The following is a 6,575-nucleotide window of genomic DNA, read 5'->3' on the forward strand; positions in this document are numbered from 1 at the left end:
TTTTTTTTAGTACCTTGCAGTTTTTCTTAGTTTTCACATAAGGTCCGGGGTCAGGACAAAAGACAGATTTTTGACAAATTTCAAAATATGTCAGATATTGTCCAAATCATTTATTATTTCACTTCTAGACATGTGAAATGCATGAACTAGGGCAAAAAAGTGTAAAAAAATTGGTTTGATTTTTTTTAGTACCTTTCAGTTTTTCTTAGTTTTCACATAAGGTCCGGGGTCAGGACAAAATATAGATTTTTGACAAATTTCAAAATCTGTCAGATATTGTCTAAATCATTTTTTATTTCATTTCTAGACATGTGAAATGCATGAACTAGGGCAAGAAAGTGTGAAAAAATTGGTTTGATTTTTTTTAGTACCTTGCAGTTTTTCTTAGTTTTCACATAAGGTCCGGGGTCAGGATAAAAGACAGATTTTTGACAAATTTCAAAATCTCTCAGATATTGTCCAAATTATTTTTTATTTCACTTATAGACATGTGAAATGCATGAACTAGTGCAAAAAAGTGTAACACAATTGGTTTGATTTTTTTTTGTACTTTTCAGTTTTTCTTAGTTTTCACATAAGGTCCGGGGTCAGGACAAAAGACAGATTTTTGACAAATTTCAAAATCTGTCAGATATTGTCCAAATCATTTTTTATTTCATTTCTAGACATGTGAAATGCATGAACTAGTGCAAAAAAGTGTAACAAAATTGATTTGATTTTTTTTTAGTACTTTTCAGTTTTTCTTAGTTTTCACATAAGGTCCGGGGTCAGGATAAAAGACAGATTTTTGACAAATTTCAAAATCTGTCAGATATTGTCCAAACCATTTTTTATTTCATTTCTAGACATGTGAAATGCATGAACTAGGGCAAAAAAAGTGTAAAAAAATTGGTTTGATTTTTTTTTAGTACCTTGCAGTTTTTCTTAGTTTTCACATAAGGTCCGGGGTCAGGACAAAATATAGATTTTTGACAAATTTCAAAATCTGTCAGATATTGTCTAAATCATTTTTTATTTCATTTCTAGACATGTGAAATGCATGAACTAGGGCAAGAAAGTGTGAAAAAATTGGTTTGATTTTTTTTTAGTACCTTGCAGTTTTTCTTAGTTTTCACATAAGGTCCGGGGTCAGGACAAAAGACAGATTTTTGACAAATTTCAAAATATGACAGATATTGTCCAAATCATTTATTATTTCACGTATAGACATGTGAAATGCATGAACTAGGGCAAAAAAGTGTAAAAAAATTGGTTTGATTTTTTTTAGTACCTTGCAGTTTTTCTTAGTTTTCACATAAGGTCCGGGGTCAGGACAAAAGACAGATTTTTGACAAATTTCAAAATATGTCAGATATTGTCCAAATTATTTTTTATTTCACTTCTAGACATGTGAAATGCATGAACTAGGGCAAAAAAAGTGAAAAAAAATTGGTCTGATTTTTTTTAGTACTTTTCAGTTTTTCTTAGTTTTCACATAAGGTCCGGGGTCAGGACAAAAGACAGATTTTTGACAAATTTCAAAATCTGTCAGATATTGTCCAAATCATTTTTTATTTCACTTCTAGACATGTGAAATGCATGAACTAGGGCAAAAAAGTGTAAAAAAATTGGTTTGATTTTTTTTAGTACCTTGCAGTTTTTCTTAGTTTTCACATAAGATCCGGGGTCAGGACAAAATATAGATTTTTGACAAATTTCAAAATCTGTCAGATATTGTCTAAATCATTTTTTATTTCATTTCTAGACATGTGAAATGCATGAACTAGGGCAAGAAAGTGTAAAAAAATTGGTTTGATTTTTTTTTAGTACCTTGCAGTTTTTCTTAGTTTTCACATAAGGTCCGGGGTCAGGACAAAATATAGATTTTTGACAAATTTCAAAATCTGTCAGATATTGTCTAAATCATTTTTTATTTCATTTCTAGACATGTGAAATGCATGAACTAGGGCAAGAAAGTGTGAAAAAATTGGTTTGATTTTTTTTTAGTACCTTGCAGTTTTTCTTAGTTTTCACATAAGGTCCGGGGTCAGGACAAAAGACAGATTTTTGACAAATTTCAAAATATGACAGATATTGTCCAAATCATTTATTATTTCACTTATAGACATGTGAAATGCATGAACTAGGGCAAAAAAGTGTAAAAAAATTGGTTTGATTTTTTTTAGTACCTTGCAGTTTTTCTTAGTTTTCACATAAGGTCCGGGGTCAGGACAAAAGACAGATTTTTGACAAATTTCAAAATCTGTCAGATATTGTCCAAATCATTTTTTATTTCACTTCTAGACATGTGAAATGCATGAACTAGGGCAAAAAAGTGTAAAAAAATTGGTTTGATTTTTTTTAGTACCTTGCAGTTTTTCTTAGTTTTCACATAAGATCCGGGGTCAGGACAAAATATAGATTTTTGACAAATTTCAAAATCTGTCAGATATTGTCTAAATCATTTTTTATTTCATTTCTAGACATGTGAAATGCATGAACTAGGGCAAGAAAGTGTAAAAAAATTGGTTTGATTTTTTTTTAGTACCTTGCAGTTTTTCTTAGTTTTCACATAAGGTCCGGGGTCAGGACAAAATATAGATTTTTGACAAATTTCAAAATCTGTCAGATATTGTCTAAATCATTTTTTATTTCATTTCTAGACATGTGAAATGCATGAACTAGTGCAAAAAAGTGTAACAAAATTGATTTGATTTTTTTTTAGTACTTTTCAGTTTTTCTTAGTTTTCACATAAGGTCCGGGGTCAGGACAAAAGACAGATTTTTGACAAATTTCAAAATCTGTCAGATATTGTCCAAATCATTTTTTATTTCACTTCTAGACATGTGAAATGCATGAACTAGGGCAAAAAAGTGTAAAAAAATTGGTTTGATTTTTTTTAGTACCTTTCAGTTTTTCTTAGTTTTCACATAAGGTCCGGGGTCAGGACAAAATATAGATTTTTGACAAATTTCAAAATCTGTCAGATATTGTCTAAATCATTTTTTATTTCATTTCTAGACATGTGAAATGCATGAACTAGGGCAAGAAAGTGTGAAAAAATTGGTTTGATTTTTTTTTAGTACCTTGCAGTTTTTCTTAGTTTTCACATAAGGTCCGGGGTCAGGACAAAAGACAGATTTTTGACAAATTTCAAAATATGACAGATATTGTCCAAATCATTTATTATTTCACTTATAGACATGTGAAATGCATGAACTAGGGCAAAAAAGTGTAAAAAAATTGGTTTGATTTTTTTTAGTACCTTGCAGTTTTTCTTAGTTTTCACATAAGGTCCGGGGTCAGGACAAAAGACAGATTTTTGACAAATTTCAAAATCTTCTGTCAGATATTGTCCAAATCATTTTTTATTTCACTTCTAGACATGTGAAATGCATGAACTAGGGCAAAAAAGTGTAAAAAAATTGGTTTGATTTTTTTTAGTACCTTTCAGTTTTTCTTAGTTTTCACATAAGGTCCGGGGTCAGGACAAAAGATAGATTTTTGACAAATTTCAAAATATGTCAGATATTGTCCAAATTATTTTTTATTTCACTTCTAGACATGTGAAATGCATGAACTAGTGCAAAAAAGTGTAACAAAATTGATTTGATTTTTTTTTAGTACTTTTCAGTTTTTCTTAGTTTTCACATAAGGTCCGGGGTCAGGACAAAAGACAGATTTTTGACAAATTTCAAAATCTGTCAGATATTGTCCAAATCATTTTTTATTTCATTTCTAGACATGTGAAATGCATGAACTAGGGCAAAAAAAGTGAAAAAAAATTGGTCTGATTTTTTAGTACTTTTCAGTTTTTCTTAGTTTTCACATAAGGTCCGGGGTCAGGATAAAAGACAGATTTTTGACAAATTTCAAAATCTGTCAGATATTGTCCAAATCATTTTTTATTTCATTTCTAGACATGTGAAATGCATGAACTAGTGCAAAAAAGTGTAACAAAATTGATTTGATTTTTTTTTAGTACTTTTCAGTTTTTCTTAGTTTTCACATAAGGTCCGGGGTCAGGACAAAAGACAGATTTTTGACAAATTTCAAAATCTGTCAGATATTGTCCAAACCATTTTTTATTTCATTTCTAGACATGTGAAATGCATGAACTAGGGCAAAAAAAGTGTAAAAAAATTGGTTTAATTTTTTTTGTTTACCTTGCAGTTTTTCTTAGTTTTCACATAAGGTCCGGGGTCAGGACAAAAGACAGAATTTTGACAAATTTCAAAATATGTCAGATATTGTCCAAATCATTTTTTATTTCACTTATAGACATGTGAAATGCATGAACTAGGGCAAAAAAGTGTAAAAAAAATTGGTTTGATTTTTTTTAGTACCTTTCAGTTTTTTTTAGTTTTCACATAAGGTCCGGGGTCAGGACAAAAGACAGATTTTTGACAAATTTCAAAATATGTCAGATATTGTCCAAATTATTTTTTATTTCATTTCTTGACATGTGAAATGCATGAACTAGGGCAAAAAAGTGTAACAAAATTGATTTGATTTTTTTTTAGTACTTTTCAGTTTTTCTTAGTTTTCACATAAGGTCCGGGGTCAGGACAAAAGACAGATTTTTGACAAATTTCAAAATATGTCAGATATTGTCCAAATTATTTTTTATTTCACGTCTAGACATGTGAAATGCATGAACTAGTGCAAAAAAGTGTAACAAAATTGATTTGATTTTTTTTTAGTACTTTTCAGTTTTTCTTAGTTTTCACATAAGGTCCGGGGTCAGGACAAAAGACAGATTTTTGACAAATTTCAAAATCTGTCAGATATTGTCCAAATAATTTTTTATTTCACTTCTAGACATGTGAAATGCATGAACTAGGGCAAAAAAAGTGTAACAAAATTGGTTTGATTTTTTTTAGTACTTTTCAGTTTTTCTTAGTTTTCACATAAGGTCCGGGGTCAGGATAAAAGACAGATTTTTGACAAATTTCAAAATCCCTCAGATATTGTCCAAATTATTTTTTATTTCACTTATAGACATGTGAAATGCATGAACTAGTGCAAAAAAGTGTAACACAATTGGTTTGATTTTTTTTTGTACTTTTCAGTTTTTCTTAGTTTTCACATAAGGTCCGGGGTCAGGACAAAAGACAGATTTTTGACAAATTTCAAAATCTGTCAGATATTGTCCAAATCATTTTTTATTTCATTTCTAGACATGTGAAATGCATGAACTAGTGCAAAAAAGTGTAACAAAATTGATTTGATTTTTTTTTAGTACTTTTCAGTTTTTCTTAGTTTTCACATAAGGTCCGGGGTCAGGACAAAAGACAGATTTTTGACAAATTTCAAAATCTGTCAGATATTGTCCAAACCATTTTTTATTTCATTTCTAGACATGTGAAATGCATGAACTAGGGCAAAAAAAGTGTAAAAAAATTGGTTTGATTTTTTTTTAGTACCTTGCAGTTTTTCTTAGTTTTCACATAAGGTCCGGGGTCAGGACAAAATATAGATTTTTGACAAATTTCAAAATCTGTCAGATATTGTCTAAATCATTTTTTATTTCATTTCTAGACATGTGAAATGCATGAACTAGTGCAAAAAAGTGTAACAAAATTGATTTGATTTTTTTTTAGTACTTTTCAGTTTTTCTTAGTTTTCACATAAGGTCCGGGGTCAGGACAAAAGACAGATTTTTGACAAATTTCAAAATCTGTCAGATATTGTCCAAACCATTTTTTATTTCATTTCTAGACATGTGAAATGCATGAACTAGGGCAAAAAAAGTGTAAAAAAATTGGTTTGATTTTTTTTAGTACCTTGCAGTTTTTCTTAGTTTTCACATAAGGTCCGGGGTCAGGACAAAATATAGATTTTTGACAAATTTCAAAATCTGTCAGATATTGTCTAAATCATTTTTTATTTCATTTCTAGACATGTGAAATGCATGAACTAGGGCAAGAAAGTGTGAAAAAATTGGTTTGATTTTTTTTTAGTACCTTGCAGTTTTTCTTAGTTTTCACATAAGGTCCGGGGTCAGGACAAAAGATAGATTTTTGACAAATTTCAAAATATGTCAGATATTGTCCAAATTATTTTTTATTTCACTTCTAGACATGTGAAATGCATGAACTAGTGCAAAAAAGTGTAACAAAATTGATTTGATTTTTTTTTAGTACTTTTCAGTTTTTCTTAGTTTTCACATAAGGTCCGGGGTCAGGACAAAAGACAGATTTTTGACAAATTTCAAAATCTGTCAGATATTGTCCAAATCATTTTTTATTTCATTTCTAGACATGTGAAATGCATGAACTAGGGCAAAAAAAGTGAAAAAAAATTGGTCTGATTTTTTAGTACTTTTCAGTTTTTCTTAGTTTTCACATAAGGTCCGGGGTCAGGATAAAAGACAGATTTTTGACAAATTTCAAAATCTGTCAGATATTGTCCAAATCATTTTTTATTTCATTTCTAGACATGTGAAATGCATGAACTAGTGCAAAAAAGTGTAACAAAATTGATTTGATTTTTTTTTAGTACTTTTCAGTTTTTCTTAGTTTTCACATAAGGTCCGGGGTCAGGACAAAAGACAGATTTTTGACAAATTTCAAAATCTGTCAGATATTGTCCA

Source organism: Alosa pseudoharengus, unplaced genomic scaffold (assembly GCF_046254945.1).
Source record: "Alosa pseudoharengus isolate Yale_2024_CS ecotype anadromous, Long Island Sound unplaced genomic scaffold, YU_APseudo_1.1 YU_APseudo_1.1_scf_36, whole genome shotgun sequence".
NCBI classification, from domain to species: Eukaryota; Metazoa; Chordata; class Actinopteri; order Clupeiformes; family Clupeidae; genus Alosa; species Alosa pseudoharengus.